The sequence below is a fragment of the Nycticebus coucang genome, chromosome 12, assembly GCF_027406575.1.
Source record: "Nycticebus coucang isolate mNycCou1 chromosome 12, mNycCou1.pri, whole genome shotgun sequence".
NCBI lineage: Eukaryota > Metazoa > Chordata > Mammalia > Primates > Lorisidae > Nycticebus > Nycticebus coucang.
In genome coordinates this window covers 53,550,861-53,570,818 of record NC_069791.1, presented here as the reverse complement: position 1 = coordinate 53,570,818, position 19,958 = coordinate 53,550,861, and the positions used below count along the sequence as shown (strand labels likewise).

The window sequence follows — 19,958 nt, the reverse complement described above, 5'->3', positions numbered from 1 at the left end:
TACCATTGCATCATGCATGTTAGATGAGATCCCCCCAAATACACTCCCTCCTCCCATATCCACCCTCCCTTCCCCTCTCTCTCTTCTTCCCTTCTACTAAACATAACTATAGTTTTTCTATTTTTAGTAGTGATAAGGTCTCGCTTTTGGTCAGGCTGGTCTCAAACTACTGAGCTCAGGCAATCTACCCACCTTGGCCTCCCAGAGTGCTAAGATTACAAGTATGTGACCAGCCTAATATTGACTTATTTAAGCCTCACAAAAATCCCATAAGGGAAATGCTATTACTATTCCTTTTTTTTTTTTTTTTTTCTTTTTGTAGAGACAGAGTCTCAATGTACCGCCCTCGGGTAGAGTGCCGTGGCGTCACACGGCTCACAGCAACCTCCAACTCTTGGGCTTACACGATTCTCTTGCCTCAGCCTCCCGAGCAGCTGGCACTACAGGTGCCCACCACAACGCCCGGCTATTTTTTTGTTGCAGTTTGGCCAGGGCTGGGTTTGAACCCGCCACCCTCGGCATATGGGGCCAGTGCCCTACTCACTGAGCCACAGGCGCCGCCCTACTATTCTTTTTTAAAAAAATTGAGGAAACTGAGGCACAGGGAGCGTCATTTGTCCAGTCAGCTACAAATGGCAAAAACTGGGATTTGCGCTCAATTAGTCTGGCTTTTGAAAGCCTCTTGGATTAAAAAAAAACAACCCTGCATATAGCACATACTGTTCTAGAATTTCTCTGATGACCTGACTTCCCTAAATAATCCAATTTCTTGCGTGTTCCATGGGTGTTAAGTCTCAGTCACCTCTTAAACATCTGGTTGCCATGCAAAGTGAAAAGTGTCTTCCAAGGTTGGTTGAAGGGAAAGGTGTGTGCACTTTAGACATAAAATTCGAGAGCCCTAAATCACATTCTGTTGCTGAACAGAATCAAGACTGGCCTCTTTTTAGCTCAGAAGGCGCATTTATGATTTTTTAGTTTTTGGTCAGGCTGGTTTCTTTTTGTCTTCTTTTACTTTTTCCCAAAAAAGAACTTTAAATCTTCTCAAGCCCTCTCCCCGGCCCGAATTACCTCCTTTGCTGCCTGGCAGAGAGGATCTTAGTTTGCAGGACTGTCAGGGGAGCTGCTGCCAGCTGCCTGTGCCTTCCATGAAAGGCCATTGTCGTGCATCTAATACGAAGAACTCTGTTGCTGGGGTTCATCAAATTGGGGTAGCTGCAAAACACATACCTGAGGAAGCGTCTGATCCAACTGAGTGGATGGGTCATTTAAGGTTGACTGTAAATGTATTAGATCCAGCTTCCTTTGTTAAGAAGTAAATACTGGCGAGCTGTATCTTTTTTTTTTTTCTTTTTCCTATTCACACAGATTTATAAATGGCAAAATTCTTTTTTTTTTTTTTTTTTGCAGTTTTGGCCGGGACTGGGTTTGAACCCTCCACCTCCGGCATATGGGGCCAGTGCCCTACTCCTTTGAGCCACAGGCGCTGCCCAATGGCAAAATTCTTAAAAGAGTGAAATTGAGGATGGGGCCTGTGGTTCAGTGAGTAGGGCACCAGCCCCATATATCGAGGGTAGGCAGATTCAAACCCGGCCCCGGTGAACTGCAACAACAACAACAAAAAAAATAGCCGGGCGTTGTGGCGGGCGCCTGTAGTCCCAGCTACTTGGGAGGGTGAGGCAAGAGAATCACCTAAGCCCAGGAGTTGGAGGTTGCTGTGAGCTGTGATGCCATGGCACTCTACCAAGGGCAATAAAGTGAGACTCTGTCTCTACAAAAAAAAAAAAAAAAAGAAAGAGTGAAATTGAGTGTCAAGATAGTAATTCTTCCAACCACTAGCTCACATGCTGGAGAGCGCCTGGGATGGGTGTACACTGTAATTAGGAGCAGGAGGACTTCAGTCTCTATATTTTATTTTATTTTTATTTATTTTTGTTTTTATTTTGAGACAGAGTCTCACTATACTGCCCTCAGTAGAGTGTCTTGGTATCACAGCTCACAGCAACCTCAAACTCTTGGGCTTAAGCGATTCTCTTGCCTCAACCTCCCAAGTAGCTGGGACTACAGGCGCCTGCTACAACACCTGGCAATTTTTTTGTTGCAGTTGTCGTTGTTGTTTTAGCTGGCCCGGGCCAGGTTTGAACTTGCCAGCCTCCATGTACGTGGCTGGCACCATAACTACTGTGCTATGGGTGCTGAGCCTCTCTTTCATTTTATTAACTTTATTTTATTCACTCTAAACTTTATTTACTTCACTCTAAAGATACAGCTCACCATGAGTCCTTGTGCTCAAGGCTTCTTGGGCACAACTTAGAGCAGGCGTCCTCAAACTTTTTAAACAAGGGGCCAATTCACGGTCCCTCAGACCATTGGAGGGCCGGACTATAGTTTAAAAAAAATATATATGAACAAATTCCTTTTTTTTTTCTTTTTATTTATTTATTTATTTATTTTTTGTAGAGACAGAGTCTCACTGTACCGCCCTCGGTAGAGTGCCGTGGCATCACACAGCTCACAGCAACCTCTAACTCTTGGGCTTACGCAATTCTCTTGCCTCAGCCTCCCGAGTAGCTGGGACTACAGGTGCCCGCCACAACACCCGGCTATTTTTTTGTTGCAGTTTGGCCAGGGCTGGGTTTGAACCCACCACCCTCGGCATATGGGGCCAGCGCCCTACTCACTGAGCCACAGTCGGTAAGCACCTACTTCTGAGTTCCTTTTCATGAGAGAAACAAATCCCTGTTTGTGTAAATTACAGTGTCAAGTTTCCTTTTCTTTTTTAGTTTTAATTTTGTTTCCTCTCTTTTGGATAAGTGATTTATTCCCATGGCTCAAAATTCAAAAAGGATCAAAGAGTAAACAGTGAAATATCTCTCTTTTACTCCCTATCCCTCAACCACCAAGATCCAGGCCCTGGAAGCAAAGAATGTTATTATTTCTGATATTTTTCCAGAGGTAATTTATGCATGTTCAAATAAACATATACAAACATATTCTTTTCCTCCTTTTCCCCCCCAAACAGTAGTACAGTAGTCCCTCTTCCCTGTGGTCTTGTTTTCCACGGTTTCAGTTTATCTGCTGTCAACTGTGGTTCAAAAATATTAAATGTAAAATTCTAGAAAGAAATAATTTATACTTTTACATTGTGCACTGTTCTGAGCAACATGATGAGACATTGAGACGTTTTGTTCCATCCTACCCAGGGCATGAATTTGTTTTTGGCTTTCCTTGTTTTTTTGTTTGGGGGATGTTTTCTGTGAAGACATTGTGTGTGAGCTGTGTTCAGCAGATTCAGACTCCCACTGTGTCCCTGCCATCCTCCAGTCACTTATGAGCTTCTCCAGTTACCAGATCAACTGTTGAGGTATCAACGTATGGCATTTCTTTTTTTTTTTTTTTTTTTTTTTTTCAATTTGGCCGGGGCTGGGTTTGAACCCGCCACCTCCGGCATATGGGACCGGCGCCCTACCCGCTGAGCCACAGGCACCGCCCACGTATGGCATTTCTTATGTTCAAGTCACCCTTTTTTACTTAACAATAAACCCAAAGTACAAGAATAGTGATGCTGGCAATTAGGATATGCTAAAGAAAAACCATCAAGCACTTCCTTTAAGTAGCAGGGTGAAAGTTCTCAAAAACTAAAGAAAAAAAATCCTATGCCAAGTTTGCTAAGCACAAATCTGTGAAAATGTGAAGAAGGAAAAAGAAATTCTTGCTAGTTTTACTGTTGTACCTTAAACTGCAAAAGTTACATCCACCGGGTGTGATTAAGGGCTTAGTTAATTAAAATGGAAAAGGCATCAAATCTGTGGGTAGAAGGCCCAGGTTTATGCCTGTAATCCTAGCACTCTGGGAGGCTGAGGCATGTGGATTGCTGGGGCTCAGGAGTTCAAGACCACCCTGAGCAAGAACAAAACCCCCATCTCTACTAAAAAAACAAACAACAACAACAAAAAAAAAAACTAACTGGGCATGGTGGTGGGCACCTATAGTCCCAGCTACTCAAGAAGCTGAGGCAAGAGCATTGCTTGAGCCTAGAAGTTTGAAGTTGCTGTGAGCTATGGTGCTACAGCCCTCTAGCCTGGGGAAACAGAGTGAGACTCTGTCTCAAAAAAAAAACAAAACAACTTTTGGGTGGTGGCACCTGTGGCTCAGTGAGTAGGGCACTGGCCCCATATACTGAGGGTAGCCAGTTCAAACCCGGCCCCAGCCAAACTGCAACAAAAAGATAGCCCACCATTGTGGCGGGCGCCTATAGTCCCAGCTTCTTGGGAGGCTGAGGCAAAGAATCGCCTGAGCCCAAGAGCTGGAGGTTGCTGTGAGCTGTGACGTCATAGCACTCTGCTGACAGTGACAGCCTTGGGATATATCCCTAACAGATAAGGGTGAACTACTGCACAAACTCTGTAAATTCTTTCTCTTGCTTTGTTAACTTATCAAAATAGCTTGGCCATAATTCCATATTAATACCAAAAGTCTTTCTCATTAATTTTTGTATCTGTGTAACATTCTATTATACGTCTATACCATTTAACTACACGCTTTTTGACAATTTTTAATTTGTTTCCAATCTTCACTATTACAAATAACTCTCTGATAATAACCTATGTCATTTTGCACATGTGAGAGTATTGCTATAAAAACATTTGGTAGAATTGGCCGGGCATGGTAGCTCACGTCTGTAATCCTAGCATTCTGGAAGGCTGAGGCGGGTGGATTCCTTTGAGCTCACAAGTTCAAGACCAGCCTGAGCAAGAGTGAGACTCCATGTCTTAAAAAAAACAAAATAGCTGGACACTGTGGCAGGGACCTGTAGTCCCAGCTACTCAGGAGACTGAGGCAAGAGAATTGCTTGAGCCCAAGAGTTGGAGGTTGCTGTGAGCTATGATGCCATAGCACTCTACTGAAGGTGACAAAGTGAGACTCTGTCTCAAAAAAAAAAAATTTTTTTTTTTTTTTTGCTAGAAATAAAATTGCTGGGTCAGGTGGTTCATATACATATATAATTTAAGGGCTGTTTCAAGTTTTCAGTAATTATGAATAAAGTTACTATAAACTTTCTTACATGTGTCTTTTTATAGATACATGCACTTGTTTCTCTTGAGTTTGTACCTATAGAAGTAGAATTACTAAATCATAAAGCAGGGAAATGTGTAGTCTTAGTAAATACTGCTAAAACATTCCTAAATTGATGGGAATCATTTATATTCCCACTTGCAATACAAGAGAGTTCTGTCAAAGGAAAAAAATAACTCAAACCCTGTAAAATAATTTAAAGAGGTTTATTCTGAGCCAAGTATGAGTGACCCTGGCCTGAACCATGCCCAACTCACTACAGTTGGGTTACAGTTTGGTTTTATACATTTCAGGGAGACAGGAAATACACATATAGTCAATAATTAATACATGGAAGGCATACATTGATTTAGCCCCAAAAGGTGGGACATCTCAAAGTAGAGGATTACAGGTTGGTTATAGATAAGTTTGAAGACTCTTTGATTTGTAATTGGTTAAGGAAATGAAGTTTTGTCTAAAGGCTTGGAATGTTTTAAGTGAAGACAAGAAAGTCTGCTAATCAAAGACAACCACAGGACATGTGCTGAGACACCTGCTGTGAAGGAAATTGAGGACTCGCAGGTGTGGTTTAAACGATGAGTTAAAAAAAAGACACTTCCAAGAAAGAAGAGGATATGTCTAACCTCCCTTCTCAAAGCCAGCAACTCAGCTTTAGGGTATTTCTGGGGTCCCCTTGGCCAAGAATGGGGGTCCATTCAATTGGCTGGAGGGGTTAAAGATTTTATTTTAGTTCATAATTCCAATGCTTTGCATCTTCACTCAAAATTGGTATTGTCACTCATTTTACTATTAGCTACTCTAATGGGTATATTTTTCATTGTGGGGTTTCTTTTTTTTTTTTTGTAGAGACTGAGTCTCACTTTATGGCCCTCGGTAGAGTGCCATGGCCTCATACAGCTCACAGCAACCTCCAACTCCTGGGCTTAAGCGATTCTCTTGCCTCAGCCTCCCAAGTAGCTGGGACTACAGGCGCCCTCCACAACACCCGGCCATTTTTTGGCTGCAGCTTGGCCGGGGCCGGGTTTGAACCCGTCACCCTCGGTATATGGGGCCGGCGCCCCACTGACTGAGCCACAGGCGCCGCCCTGTAGGGTTTCTTTTCTTTCTTTTTTTTTTTTTTTGCAGTTTTTGGCTGGGGCTGGGCTTGAACCCGCCAACTCCAGCATATGGGGCCGGCGCCCTACTCCTTTGAGCCACAGGTGCTGCCCAGGGGTTTCTTTTCTTAATAAGCTCTTTTCTTTGAAATAATTTTAGAATTACAGAAAAGTTGCAGAGATAGTACAGAGTTTGGGCATACCTTTCACCCAGCTTTCCTTAATGTTCCTGTCTGACACAGCCATAATTTATTAACCAAAACTGAGAAATTAACATTCTAAAATATTAATTAGCTAAACTCAGATTTTATTTAGATTTAGCAAATTTTTCCCTAATGTCCTTTTCTTTTTTTAAAATATTAAACGGTGTTAGTTTTTTATTGTTGTTGTAGTTTTGGCCGGGGTTGGGTTTGAACCCACTACCCTCAGAATATGGGGTTGGAGCCCTACCCACCACCCTCAATATATGGGGCTGGTGCCCTACCCACTGAGCCACAGGCACCTCCCCTAATGTCCTTTTTCTGTTCCCATATCCAATCCAGTATACCACATTGTACTTAATAATCATGACCCTTGGCCAGCCACGGTGGCTCACGCCTGTACTCCTAGCATTCTGGGAAGCCAAGGCGGGTGGATTGCCCGAGCTCAGGAGTTCCAGACCAGCCTGAGCAAGAGTGAAATGCCATCTCTAAAAAATAGGCAGGCACTATGGCAGGTGCCTGTAGTCCCAGCTTCTTGGGAGGCTGAGGCAAGACTATCTCTTGAGCTCAAGGGTCTGAGGCTGCTGTGAGCTATAACACCATAGCACTTCACCAAAGGCAACAGAGTGACACTTTGACTTGAAAAAACTAAATCATAACCCTTTAGTTACGATCTTTTGTCTTCTCTGATCTGTGACAGTTTCTCTCTTTCCTTATTTTTCATGATCTTGGCAGTTCTGAAGAATACTGATCAATTATCTTGTAGGCCGTCACTTGATTTGGGTTAATACCAAATGATTTCTCATGATTTGAAACTACCAAACTGTCTTCCAGAGAGACTGCATCATTTTGCACGAATGAGAGTTCCTTTTGCTCAACATCTTCATCAGCATTTGATGCTGATAGTGTTTATTTTAGCAATTCTAGTTGGGAAACAGTGATACCTCCTTGTGGTGATTTTTTTTATTTTGCAGTTTTTGGCAGGGTTTGAACCCACCACCTCCGGTATATGGGGTTGGCACCCTACTCCTTTGAGCCACAGGCACTGCCCTCCTCGTGGTCATTTTCATTTGCATTTCTCTAATGACAGATGATGTTAACTTTTCATATGCTAATTTTCCATCTTTTGCTATTACAAAATTGGGTCCTTTCTTATTCAGTTTTTTTTTTTTTCATACAGAGTCTCAAGCTGTTGCCCTGGGTAGAGTACTGTGGCATCACAGCTCACAGCAACCTCCAACTCCTGAGCTCAACCGATTCTCCTGCCTCTGCCTCCCAAGTAGCTGGGACTATAGGCGCCCACCACAACGCCCAGCTATTTTTTGGTTGCAGCCACCATTGTTGTTTGGTGGGCCCGGGCTGGATTGGAACTTGCCAGCTCAGGTGTATGTGGCTGGCGCCTTAGCCGTTTGAGCCACAGGTGTCGAGCCCTTATTCAGTTTTAATAATTTTTTTATATTTAGCATAGAAGTCCTTTATCAGATATGTGATTTACGAATATTTTCTCCTAGACTGTGGTTTGTTTATTCATTCTCTCAACGTATCTTTCACAGAACAAAGATTTTTCATTTTGATAAGGTCTAATTCATCAGTTTTTTTCCTTTTTGCCTTGTGTTTTCAGTACTTGAAAACTTACCAAAACCAAGGTCACACATATTTTCTCCTTTTTTTCTAGATGTTTTTCCTCTTACATGTGAGTTTGTAAGCCATTATTTTTTGTGTAAGTATAGGGTATGATTCCAATGTTTTTACTTTTGTTTTTACAAATGAATATCTAGTTATTCTAGCTCCAATTGTTGTAAAGACTGTTCTTTCTCCATTGAGAGGATGCCTTTGATCCTTGTCAAGAATCAGTTGACATTGACCTATGTTGTCTTGTCTGTCCTTTTGCTAATACCAACTAACACTGTCTTGATCACAGATTGCTTTCTAATGAATCTTGAAATTGGGTGGTGTAATTTCTCTATTGTCCTTTCTTTAGTTCCTCTCACTTTTTTTCCTTTTTCATATAGTTTTTGAATCAGCTTGTCAATTTTCACCGAAAAATCAAAGCTTGTTGTGATTTTGATTAAGTATGTGCTTAATGGTGGCTCACACTTGTAATCCTAACACTCTGGGAGGCCCAGTTGGGTGGACTGCTTCAGCTCAGGAGTTTCAGACCAGTCTGAGCAAGAACAAGACCTGTCTCTCCTAAGAATAGAAAAATTAGCCACACATTGTGGTGCACATCTGTAGTTCCAGCTCAGGAGAATCACTTGAGCCCAGGAGTTTGAGGTTGCTGTGAGCTAGGCTGATGCCTCAGCGTTCTAGACTAGGTAACGGAGTGAGAGTCTGTCTCAAAAAGAAAAAAAAGACTGTCCTTAATCTATGGATCAAATTGAGGAGAATTAACATCTTTACAATGCTGAATTTTTCCAATCCATGAACACAGGATATCTCTCCATTTATTTAGATATTTGTTGATTTCTTTTATCAGTATTCTGTACTTTTCAGCATACAGACTCTGCATATATTTTGTTATATTTATCCTAAGGACTTGATGGGGGATGCTATAGTAAACGGTATTTTAATTTTTTAATTTTTATTTATTTCTTTTTAGAGACTTACCCAGGCTGCAGTGCAGCAGTGTAGTTATAGCTTACTATAATGTCCAACTCTTGGGCTCATGTTATCTTCTCACCTCAGCCTTCCCAGTAGCTTGGATTATAGGTATATCACCACATCCAGCTAATTATTTTTTAATTGGGTTTTTGGCTGCTCCTTGCTGTAGATTCTGGTCATCAGCCCTTTGTCATATGTAGAGCATGGAAATATTTTGTCTATTGCTCTTTTGATTTCGTGTCCTTGGCTATGCAGAAGTTTTGTTTGTTTGTTTGTTTGTTTGTTTGAGACAAAGTCTCACTTTGTCACCCTCAGTAGAGTGCTGTGGCATCATAGGTCACAGCAACCTCAAACTCTTGGGTTCAAGTGATTCTCTTCCCTCAGCCTCCCAAGTAGCCGGGACTACAGGCACCCACTACAACGTCCTATTTCCAGAGACAAGGTCTCACTCTGGATGAGGCTGGCCTGGAACCTTCAAGCTTTGGCAATCCACCTACCTTGGCCTCCCAAGTGCTGGGATTACAGGCATGAGCCACCACACCAGTGTATGCAGAAGATTTTTAATTTGATCAGGCCCCATTTATTTTTGTTGTTACTGTGATTGTTTTTAGTGTCTTTTTTATGAATTCTCTGCCTCAGCACATAACTATAAGAGTTTCTCCAATATTTTCTTCTAGGATTCTTATAGTTTCCTGCTTTAGGTTTAAGTCTTATCTGTCATGAGTTAATTTTTTGTCATTGGTGACAGATACAAATCCTGTTCCAGTCTTTTACATGTGGCTATCCAGTCTTCCCAGCACCATTTATTGAACAGGGATTCTTTCCGCCGGTGTTTTTTCAAAAATCAGATGAGAGGGGGCGGCGCCTGTGGCTCAGTCGGTAGGGCGCCGGCCCCATATACCGAGGGTGGCGGGTTCAAACCCGGCCCCGGCCAAACTGCAACCAAAAAATAGCCGGGCGTTGTGGCGGGCGCCTGTAGTCCCAGCTACTCAGGAGGCTGAGGCAGGAGAATCGCTTGGGCCCAGGAGTTGGAGGTTGCTGTGAGCTGTGTGAGGCCATGGCACTCTACCGAGGGCCATAAAGTGAGACTCTGTCTCTACAAAAAAAAAAAAAAAAAAAAAAATCAGATGAGAATATGAGGATGATTTCATCTCTGTGTTCTCTGTTCTGATCCATAGGAAAAGCAGGATCCTGTCTCTATTAAAAATAGAAAAACTGAGGCAAGAGGATTGCTTGAGCTCAAGAGTTGGAGGTTTCTGTGACCTATGATGTCATAGTTCTCTACCCAGGGTGACAACTTGAGACTCTATCTCAAAAAAAAGAAAGAAAGAAAAATTAGCCAGGTGTGGTGGTGCATACCTGTAGTCCCAGCTACTCAAGAGGCTGAGGCAGGAGGATCGCTTGAGCCCAAGAATTTGAGGTTGCTGTGAGCTATGATGCCACGGCACTCTGCTTAGGATGACAAAGTAAGACTCTGTCTAAAGAAAAAGTGGTTCTCAACCTTCCTAATGCCGTGAACCTTTAATACAGTTCCTGTGGGTCACGACCCACAGTTTGAGAACCACTGGTCTAAAGAAAAGAGAAGGGAAGGGAAGGGAGGGAAAGGAAGGAAAGGAGTTGTCTATTTTAAATTGCACACAACTTTACGGCTACCCTGTGTGTTACACCTTTTGTAGCTAGCTGTCTCAGTTCTTGGATCATTTTTTCAGTATTTGTTTAGGCTTTTTTCCATATTTTTTTCTCTTTGCTTTTCAGATGTGGGGGTTTCTATTGAGATATCGTTAAGCTCAGAGATTCTTTTTTTTTTTTTTTTTGTAGAGACAGAGTCTCACTTTATGGCCCTTGGTAGAGTGCCGTGGTCTCACACAGCTCACAGCAACCTCCAACTTCTGGGCTTAAGCGATTCTCTTGCCTCAGCCTCCCGAGCAGCTGGGACTACAGGCGCCCGCCACAACGCCCGGCTATTTTTTGGTTGCAGTTTGGCCGGGGCTGGGTTTGAACCCACCACCCTCGGTATATGGGGCTGGCGCCTTACCGACTGAGCCACAGGCGCCGCCCAAGCTCAGAGATTCTTTTCTCAGCTATGTCCTCTCTGCTATCAAGCCCATCAAAGACATTTTTTATTTCTGTGTTTTTTAGCTCTGGCATTTCTTTTCAATTCTTCCTTAGAATTTCCATCTCTCTGCTTACATTGCCTATCTTTTCTTGTCTGCTGTCTATTCTGTTCATCAGAACCCTTAGCATATTAATCATAGTTGTTTCACCTTCCCAGTATGATCATTCCAACATCCCCGCCATATCTGAGTCTGGTTCCGATGCTTCCCCAGTCTCTTCAAACTGTTTTTTTTGCCTTTTAGAGTGTCTTGTAATTTTTTCTTGCTAGCCAGACATGATGTACAGACTGGTAAAAGGAACTGCCTTAAATAGGCCTTTAGGATGTGGTGGTGAGGTGTGGGGGGAGGGGAAACGTCCCATAGTCCTGTGATCCAGTTTTTGGTGAGCCTGCGCCCCTACACTGTGAACTTCCCAAGTGCTTCTCAGTTTCCCCCCGAGGTGGGACAGGATGCCTAGATGGAGCTGGGATTGGGTATGTCCCTTCTCCCAGGTCAGTTAGGCTCCAATAAAACCCCCGTGGGTTAGGCTCTCTCGCTAAACAGTTTCTCCTGTGGGCACATCTCTTTAGGAAGAACAGAATGCTCTGGTGAATTCTAAAATGGTTTATTTTCTCTCCCCTTGCCAGGAGCATGAGGGGATTTCTCTCTGATACTCCCTGTGAGAAACTAGTGGAATTTTAAGAGATAAAACACAAAAGCATGGGTAGTCTCCGATAACTGGGTCCCACTAGAGTTTCCATTTCTCAGACTTGTCCACCCTGAGCCTCCAACAATTCATCAATTACAGTTCTAGTTTCCTTGCCTGGTACCAGTTCCCAGGGAGCTTTCAGCTTGTGGGGTTCTGCTCTGACAAGTTGTGATTCTCTGTGCTCACTTCTAACAGTCTCTCCAATTTGGAGAAAATGGTTTGTCTGTGTACAGAGTCTGAGACATAATATTCTGTGTACAAAGATACTGAAAGACCAGCTGTTTGAATAGAGAGTCCAGGAAATTCTTTAGGCTGGGCGCCGTGCTCAAACCTGTAATCCTAGCTCTCTGGCAGGCTGAGGCGAGAGGATAGCTTGAGGTCAGCAGTTCAAGACCAGTGTGAGCAAGAGTAAGAACCAGTCTCTAGGGTGGCACCTGTGGCTCAAAGGAGTAGGGTGCCAGCCCCATATGCCGGAGGTGGAGGGTTCAAGCCCAGCCCCCGCCAAAAACTGCAAAAAAAAAAAAAAGAATCAGTCTCTACTAAAATTAAAAAAAAAGGAAAAATCAGCCGGGTATTGTGGTGGGTCCATTTAGTCCCAGGTATTTGGGAGGCTGAGATGGGAAGATCACTTGAACCCAGGAGTTTGAGGTTGCTGTGAGGTAGGCTGATGCCACAGCACTCTAGCCTGAGGTAACAGAGTCAGACTCCATCTCAAACAAACAACCCCAGAAAGTTCTCGTAGAGCCCAAATCTCACAGGCATATCAGTTTGTTCCTTCCTTCTTCTAATACTCATAGAGTCACTAAGCAGCTATTAGGCATCAGGCACTATGCTAGGGACAGGAAGGTCTGCCATAGGAATCCTGTCTTCAAGAAGCTTACAGTCAAGAGAAAAAAACAAACATTGGTATAGTGTTTGACTGTTTATAAAGCCTGTGTCCTGTAACATTTAATCCCCATTATAACTCTGTTATTTCCTCCACTTGGCAGATGTGGAAACTGACCACAACCTCGGATTCTTGCTCAACCTTTCCCACTATGCCTTTCTCCACTCAGGACGGTCAGTCCTCTGCCCCCTCCACTTGGGTTGCAGCCATCAGCTCCTTCCATTTTCACTTCTCTTTCAGTCTATCTTGGCTCCTACAGTCCACTATATTTGTCAGTCTTTTGTTGATACTATAAAGTTCCTTGACTTTCTGTACTTTAATCATACCTTTATGGAAACACCCCAATTGTTGATGAACCAAACTATTTTCTTCTCCATGTGTGCCATGGATCTCATGAGCCTCAATACAGCATGGTGATCCTTCCCTATCCTCTGGCCAACCTGCCCCTTCCCTCCATGAATACCACTGGTCAGTCTCACATGTCAGCATATATTGTTACTCAAGTTTATGGTTGCCACTCAGCAACCCTTTAAGGTTGAGGTTCAGCATCCCCTCAACACTGCCTGGGGCTCCTCCTACAACCTTCTGGCCAACCTGCCCCTTCCCTCCATGCAACCACTATTCACACCTCCTTTGTTTAAACTTCCAAATCCTGTCTCTTCCTCTTGCTCTAAACAGATAACTTGCCCCCATCTTTACCAAGAAACTAACCACCAAATTTACAAATACGCCTGCATTCACACACATCGTTAACTCTACCCTCCTTTATAATGGACAAAGATTCATTTGGGGACAATATCAAATATCAGCAAGGATGTGGAACAATTGGAGCTTTCAGAAATTGCTGGTGCAAGTTTAATATGTTACAACTATGTTGGAAAACTCTTTGGGAGTTTCTTTTTTTTTTTTTTTTTTTGAGACAGAGTCTCACTATGTAGCCCTGGGTAGAGTACTGTGGCATCACAGCTCACAGCAACCTCAAACTCTTGGGCTTAAGCAATTCTCTTGCCTCAGTCACCCAAGCAGCTGGGACTACAGGCACCCACCACAACACTCAGCAACTTTTTTTTTTTTTTAGAGACAAGGTCTCACTCTGGCTCAGGCTGGTATCAAACTTGTGAGCTCAGGCAATCCATCAGCCTCAGCCTCCCAGGGTGCTAGGATTACAGGCATGAGCCACCACACTGGGCCTAAGGATTTTTTTTTGTTTGTTTTGTTTGTTTAGCAGGCTGGGGCTGGGTTCAAACTAGCTACCCCACCCCTAACCCACCCCTGGTGCTCAGGGTGGGTGTTCTAACCATTGAACTATGGGTGCCCAGCCATGTTCATTTCTTGTTAGAGAACCAGACTTTGCCGAAAAAAGATAGTAACAGCTTTTTATATCATAATAAGAAAAAGTATATAACAATAGGTACAGAGAGAATATGTTTTAATCAGTGATATAATCCAAATTAATACAAATGGTTTTTTAACATTAGTATTCTGATTCAGTGAATTTCATTTTTTAATGCTGTCAAGTGTTCATGTAGGAAAAGACCTGAGACTTGCTCATAGGCCAGATAAGACCACAGGATGATAATGCTTTCTAGTCAACTTGAATAATTAGAAGTGTTAAAGGCACTGAAAATAGCTCTTAACATGTAAGATTCTAAAAACTATACATAAAAAGCTGGGCACAGTGGCTGGGCACAGTGGCTCATGCCTGTAATCCTAGCACTCTGAGAGGCCGAGGCAGGTGGATTGCTTGAGTTCACAAGTTCAAGACCAGCCTGAACAAAAGTGAGACCCCATCTCTACTAAAAATAGAAAAACTGAGGCAAGAGGATCCGTTGAGCCCAAGTTGAAGGTTGCTGTGAGCTATGATGCCATAGCACTCTACCCAGGGCAATAGCTTGAGACTCTGTCTCAAAAAAAAAAAAACAAAAAAAAAAAACCTGGGCATGATGGCTCATGCCTGTAGTCCTAGCACTCTGGGAGGCCGAGGTGGGTGGATTGCCTAATATCAGAGTTTGAGACCAGCCCAGACAAAAGCAAGACCCAGCATTTTTCTAATAAAAATAGAAAAACGGGGTGGTGCCTGTGGCTCAAAGGAGTAGGGCACCGGCCCCATATGCCAGAGGTGGTGCGTTCAAACTCAGCCCTGGTCAGAAACTACAAAAAAAAAAAAAAAAGGAAAGAAAAAACTAGCCAGGTGTTGTAGCAGATGCTTGTAGTCCCAGCCACTTGGGAGGCTGAGCCAAGAGGATCTCTTGAGATTGAAGTTGCTATGAGCTATGATGCCAGGGCATTCTACCCAGGGCAACAGAGTGAGAATATCTCAAAAAGTAAAAATAAAAATGATAAATACATAAAAACTATACATAAAAAAGTGAATCTCACTCTCCAATGAAAAGGGAATAAACTGAGTTTAAATTTGTCTAGTTAAATATTTACTTGTATAAGATGCTCCAGTTATAACTTTTAGTTATAGGAAGGAAAATGTATTACATATAAACACAGTAGAACCTGTATAATTTGACCACCCAAAGGACTGTAACAAACTGGTCAACACAGGAAGGCAGAGGTGCTCAACATTAAGAAGTAGGCCTAGGGTGGCGCCTGTGGCTCAAGGAGTAGGGTGCTGGCCCCATATACTGAAGTTGGTGGGGGGTTCAAACCCAGCCCTGGCCAAAAACTGCAAAAGAAAAGAAAAAGAAAAAAAGTAGGCTTATTGCACTGATGCATAGGTCACTATGAAAGTTTTGAGACAGACTGTGTTATGTCCATTATTTTACTTCCAAGAAACACAGCTGATATCATCCTTCCTGATTCATCCATCCAGGTTTCAACTTGCTTGGCTTATCAGTGTTGCTGGGAGGGCTTCATTTGTTTCCATCCGCATGGAGTTTATGTTTCTCGATCTTTGCATTATCTCAAAACTTTCATAATGACTCATGTATGTACATGTGGTGCATATCCAGCCATCATGTGAAAGAGAAATATAACTTCCTAAGTCATCAGACACGTGTTGCATTTCTACCCCTTTTAAGTCCCAGGAAGATCCAATAATTTATTGCTACTCCAAGAATTCCAGTCAATAAGTAAGCCAGTTCACGTTTGAAGACATCATTAGACTTGCATTTTTCCTTGTGAGAATATATAGTCCATTCCAAAAGCACATTTACTGATTTGGTCAAAAGCCCAGAGTTTCATTCCCTGACCAAAAGATTTCAAGAAGAATTGACATTTCTCTTCTTTTTACACTGAGAATCTGACCAGTCATACAACTTTTGACTCAGATGCTATACTTCACTTTCAATTAAATTAAAGAAAAATCTGAGTAGTATTAGGTGGAGTGCCTTAGAGACAATACTATTTTCTGAAATTTTATGACAAAAACATTCTTCGAAAAGGCAAGACCTGATGAGCACTTCTACTAAAGACCACGCTCCTTGCATTCAAGTTGGATGCTGAAACAACTGTAGGTAATACTGTGACATGGCTGGGGACTTCCAAGGAGGATGCAGGTGAAGAGCTGACAATATATGAAAGTACAGACCAGGAAATGTATCTATGTTATCCTGGTAGAATATTCTCTGAAAGAACATGAAGCAGACATACAGGAGGGATATAACGTGCTTTCAAAGAGAAAAGTTCCTCAATTGGTTCTTTAAAAAACTGTCCTTCCAAGGCCCGGGTGCAGTGGCTCACACCTGTCATCTCAGCACTCTGGGAGGCCACGATAGGCAGTTTGCTTGAGCTCAGGAGTTCAAGACCAGCCTGAGCAAGAGTGAGACCCCATCTCTACTGAAAATAGAAAAACTAGCCGGGTGTTGTGGCAGGTACCTGTAGTCCCAGCTACTGGGGAGACTGAGACAAGAGAATCACTCGAGCCCAAGAGCTTGAGGTTGCTGTGAGTTATGACACCACAGTATTCTACCAAGGACATCAAAGTGAGACTCTGTCTCAAAAATAAATAAATAAAATTTTAAAACACCTTTTAAAAACTGTCCTTCTATGAGCCTTTCAATGAAATGTAATATACCTCGGAGAAATTTAGCATTTTGCACCTCAATATTGTATACTGGTTATTTATCTAGTCTAATGTGGTTGTGTCTGAAAGCCTGAGGCACAGGCTCTATATATTTCCTTAAGGCATTTTAATTTTAATAATATTCACATCTGTCCCAATATTCTTAGTTTTTGGTTCTTTGGCATATTCAGCAAAAATAGAATTGTCCATTTCTTTCTGATCTCTATAATATACGTGCTTTCTTAAGGTACATTTAATTTTGTCATGTTTGATGTCTTTCTTACAATTGCTTCCTGTTTCTTTTTTGTGTTTGTTCCTCAAAGTGTAACTCCTTTGAATACCTCTATCCGTTTTCTTCACTTCCTTCTGATTTCCATGTATGTGCCTTCCTCAGGTATTTCTTATTTTAACAAATTTTTAATATTGACTGGAACCTTCGAATTTTTCTTTTTCGTGATATTCAGTCAAAACAGCACTAACATTCACATCTTCATCATAATTTTGCATTTCTTTCTTTGTTTTACCGAAGGTCTCTCTTAAGGCATCTTTCATTTCAAGAAATCCCATATCTTTCCCCAAATCTTTGTGTTTTTCTTGACTACTATGTTTAGTCCAAACAGAATTGGTTTGGCAATCTTCATCATTCTGAATTTCTTTCTCTAACAGAAAGTCCCCCAGATACTGGATTGGATAAAATGGAGACTTAAAGTTATCTTTTTCCTTCTCGGCCTTGATTCTTGCCTTCCTGGCAATCACGTCAGTTACTCCACTTGGTGAACTTCTCAGTAAAATAATATTTGTCTTTCCAGCCTCCCAAACTCTTTCGAGAGAATCACTTCGTTTATCAGCTCTCACAAAGAAGGCAGCTTTCCACCTATGGAAGGCTCCTGGAGCAACAGTGCATTTCAGTTCATCACACCGTCTTTTTGGGTGCAGATTGCATTTGAGGTGAATAATGGGAGTCTTTTTCAATTTTATATCCCCATTCATAAGTTGTCTCATCAAGCCATCTGCCACTTTTGACACTATGAATCATGTAGTCCTTAGTACCCACTTTCCTGCTGCACAAGCAGTTAAAAACTTTTCACTCTTACCCAGGCGCTTGCTATGTGTACAATTTTCGTATTTTTTACTCTTAAAAAAGTGTGATCTAGTTTTAAAAACATTTTGCCTAGAGCTTCTTTTTCTCTTCTCATTTCAGTGTGTTTCCAAAGTGCAATCTATTCCGGAAAATACTTGTATCGATTGCACTTGTAACTCTCCATCTAAACACTCCTGGCAAGGGAACGTTGATACACATGAGCCCCTAACAAGGGTAAGCCAATGTGCAAAGGGACATACAACTACATGCATGTTCTCACTGAGAAGAAAAGTTTGCCATTGCTCCAGTCCAAATGCTACGTCCTCTATGATGTCATCTTCAGAAGGTGGCCTATTGGGAGCACAGGTGAGCAGTGGAGGAGCAAGCCAAGCTTCACTTGTATTTACAGCTGCGCCCCATCGCTTTCATCACCACCTGAGCTCCCAGTGCTATCACATCAGCAGAGGTATTAGGTTCTCACAGGAGCAGCAACTCTACTATAAACTGCACATAACGAGGGATCTAGGTTGAGCACTTCCTATGAGAATCAATGCCTGATGATCTGAGGTGGAAGTATAAGGCACTTTAATCATCCCCAAACCACCACTAACACCAGCACCCCTGTGCACGCACACACACACACATCCATGGAAAAATTGGCTTCCAGGCGGCACCTGTGGCTCAAAGGGTAGGGTGCGGCCCCAGATACTGGAGGTGGTGGGTTCAAACCCAGCCTCAGCCAAAAAAACTGCAAAAAAAAAACAAAAACCAAAAATTGGCTTCCATGAAACCAGTCCCTGGTGCCAAAAAAGATGGGGACTGCTGCCCTAGCAGGTTTAGTCAGTTTTCTTGCCAAGTTTACTCAGCTTTTGAATAGCCTCCATTAAAACAATTATCTTTTTTGAATTGTGTACATTTCCCTGCATACCTCTCTACTTCATTAGTTTATTATCAGTGTTTTTCTGCTTGTATTCTTCATGCAAAGCCCAGTTTCTAACACATAGGAAGTGATCCATAAGCTTGGTGAATGAATGAGTGACACTTTATCTCTCTGAGCCTCATGTTGCTTGTCTGAGAATAAAAGAATCAAAATAAAAAATGCCTGAAGTTCCTGCCAACTCTAAAATTCTCCTTTCCAATATGCATTAAGTAAATACTTGCTGAGCAAATGAATAGCACCTAACCAAAAGAAAATTCTTGTAAAGATGTTTCTTCAAGGGACATGAATCAATTTGTTTTAAGCAGACCAGTGTGAGTTTTTGGAATCTCTTAAATGTTTTGCCTTGCCTCTGGAAACTTTCAGAGACATTTCAGACTTCATGAGATAGAGTTTAAGAGGAAATGTTTTGGGAAATCCTACCAGAGAGTGGTTTGCCTTTCATCTTATTCAGATCTCTCAAATTAGGCAATTTGGAGCTGATTTCTGTTTTGAGAGTGTGCAAACTACACATCTCTGTGATTTGTCTTATTCAGATATTTTCACAAAAGGAACATCTTTTTCTTAAAACGAGACAGGTTTGTTTGTTTGGTTTTTTTTTTTTTTTGGAGACAGAGTCTTGCTCTGTCTCCCCAGGTAGAGTGCAGCAGTCTCATCGTAGCTCTGGGCTAAAGGAATCTTCCTGCCTCAATCTCTGAAGTAGCTGGGACCACAGGGATGTGCCACCATGCCTAATTTTTCTATTTTTTGGTAGAGATGGGTCTCACTCTTACTCAAGCTGGACTCAAACATCTAGCTTCCCAAAGTGGTAGGATTACAGGCATGAGCCACCATGCCTGGCCCAAACAAGGCAACTCTTTACACATCTATAAGGTTAATGTTACTTCTCTCACAAGAAGAAATTTTACCTTGTGCTTTGCGACCCTCTCCAGAAAGCTTGTCCTGAAGTGGACATTGTCAGCCTCTTCAGAGGGCAGCAATTCCTCATGAGGGTATCAGGCCCCTGAGAAACTAAAAGAGCAGAGATCTAGAAGGGCTTTTACAAATCGTGGAGTCCTGATTCCCAGAGTCCTGAAATTCTATTCACGGTATACTATGCAGGTGCATTTTCTAAAGGAAAACCAACATTTTGCTTAAGATTCTCAGCAAAGCACCTTGATTCCAAAACTAAAGCTAAGAAAGAGCCACTGGTCTAGAGTCTGGGCTAACATAGCCTAGACAGTATGGGAGATTTTAACACATTGACTGCCACACTAGAAAAAAAATATTTTC

The 19,958-nt window shown here is 42.3% G+C and overlaps 1 protein-coding gene and 1 pseudogene across 1 annotated transcript in view; one reads left to right on the top strand and one right to left on the bottom strand.

The window, feature by feature from the left end:
• Nucleotides 1-19,958, top strand: part of PLEKHG6 (pleckstrin homology and RhoGEF domain containing G6) — a 158,918-nt gene that overhangs the window by 82,434 nt on the left and 56,526 nt on the right. The window lies entirely within an intron of this gene.
• Nucleotides 17,217-17,849, bottom strand: LOC128562648 (SMC5-SMC6 complex localization factor protein 1-like; annotated as a pseudogene).